Source organism: Myodes glareolus, unplaced genomic scaffold (assembly GCF_982192425.1).
Source record: "Myodes glareolus unplaced genomic scaffold, mMyoGla1.1 HAP1_SCAFFOLD_51, whole genome shotgun sequence".
Classification (NCBI taxonomy): domain Eukaryota; kingdom Metazoa; phylum Chordata; class Mammalia; order Rodentia; family Cricetidae; genus Myodes; species Myodes glareolus.
Genome location: NW_028263222.1, coordinates 877,501 through 879,469, shown reverse-complemented (window position 1 = coordinate 879,469; position 1,969 = coordinate 877,501).

The following is a 1,969-nucleotide window of genomic DNA, read 5'->3' as shown; positions in this document are numbered from 1 at the left end:
ATTTTCACTGAAAGTACAGCATTTAGAAAGTGAAGCAACACACCATTCACTTCGCACAGTGAATTGATGTGTTGGAGAAGACTGCTTCTTTTTCAGAGGAACACATGTGAGTTGCTAGTGAATGCTTGTAAGTAGTTAAGGCACTGTCAAAGAAAGTAATTTTCTCTGAAAGTACAGCATTTAAAAAGTGAAGCAACACTCCATTCACTTTGCACAGTGAATTGAAGTGTTGGAACAGACTGCTTCTCTTTCAGAGAAATGCATGTGAGTTTCTTGTGAATGCTTGTAAGTAGCTTAAGGCAGTTTTAAAAGAGAGTGATTTTCTCTAAAAGGAGAGCATTTAGAAAGTAAAGCAACACTCCATTCACTTCGCACAGTGAATTGAAGTGTTGCAACAGACAGCTTCTCTTTCAGAGAAATGCATTTGAGTTTCCTGTGAATGCTTGTATGTATCTTAAGGCACTTTCAAAGGAAAGTGATTTTCTCTGAAACTACACCATTTACAATGTGAAGGAACACTCCATTCACTTCGCACAGTGAATTGAAGTGTTGGAACAGACTGTTTCTCTGTCAGAAAAACAGATGTGAATTTCTTGTGAATGCTGTAAGTTGCTTCAGGCAGTTTCAAAAGTGAGTGATTTTCTCTAAAAGGAGAACATTTAGAAAGTGAAACAACACTCCTTTCTCTTCGCACAGTGAATTGAAGTGTTGGAGCATACTGCTTCTCTTTCAGAGGAACACATGTGAGTTTCTTGTGAATGCTTGTAAGTAGCTTAAGGGACTTTCAAAGGAAAGTGATTTTCTCTGAAAGGACAGCATTTAGAAAGTAAAGCAACACTCCATTCACTTCTCACAGTGAATTGATGTCTAGAAACAGACTGCTTCTCTTTCAGAGAAATGCATGTGAGTTTCTTGTGAATACTTGTAAGTAGCTTAAGGCAGTGTCAAAAGGAAGTTATTGTCTCTGTAACTACAGCATCTAGAAAAAGAAGCAACACTCCATTTACTTCGCACAGTGAATTGAAGTGTTGGAATCGACTGCTTCTCTTTCAGAGAAATTCATGTGAGTTGCTGGTGAATGCTTGTAAGTAGCTTAAGGCATTTTCAAAGGAAAGTGATTTTCTCTGAAAGTACAGCATTTAGAAAGTGAAGCAACACTCCATTCACTTCGCACAGTGAATTGAAGTGTTGGAACAGACTGCTTCTCTTTCAGAGAAACGCATGTTAGTTTCTTGTAAATGCTTGTAAGCAGCTTAAGGTAGTTTCAAAAAAAGTGATTTTCTCTGTAACTACATCATTTAGAAAGTGCAGTAACACTCCATTAACTCCGTACAGTGAATTGAAGTGCTGGATAGACCTCTTCTCTTGCAGAGAAATTCATGTGAGTTGCTGGTTAATGCTTGTAAGTAGCTTAAGGCACTTTCAAAGGAAAATGATTTTCTCTGAAAGTACAGCATTTAGAAAGTGAAGCAACACTCCATTCACTTCGCAAACTGAATTGAAATGTTGGAACAGACAACTTCTCATTCCGAGAAATGCATGTTAGCTTCTTGTGAATGCTTGTAATTAGCTTAAGGCACTTTCATTGGAAAGTGATATTCTCTGAAACTACAGCATTTAGAAAGGGAAGTAACACTCCATTCACTCCGTACAGTGAATTGAAGTGTTGGATAGACCTCTTCTTTTGCAGAGAAACTCATGTAATTTGCTGGTGAATACTCGCAAGTAGCTTAATGCAGTCTCAAAAGAAAGTGATTTTTTCTGAAAGTACAGAATTTAGAAAGTGAAACAACACTCCATTCACTTCGCACAGTGAGTAGAAGTGTTGGAACAGACTGCTTCTCTTTCAGAGAAATGCATGTGAGTTTCTTGTGAATGCTTGTACGTAGCTTAAGGCACTTTCAAAGGAAAGTGATCATCTCTGTAACAACAGCATTTAGAAAGTGAAGTAACACTCTATTCACTTCTC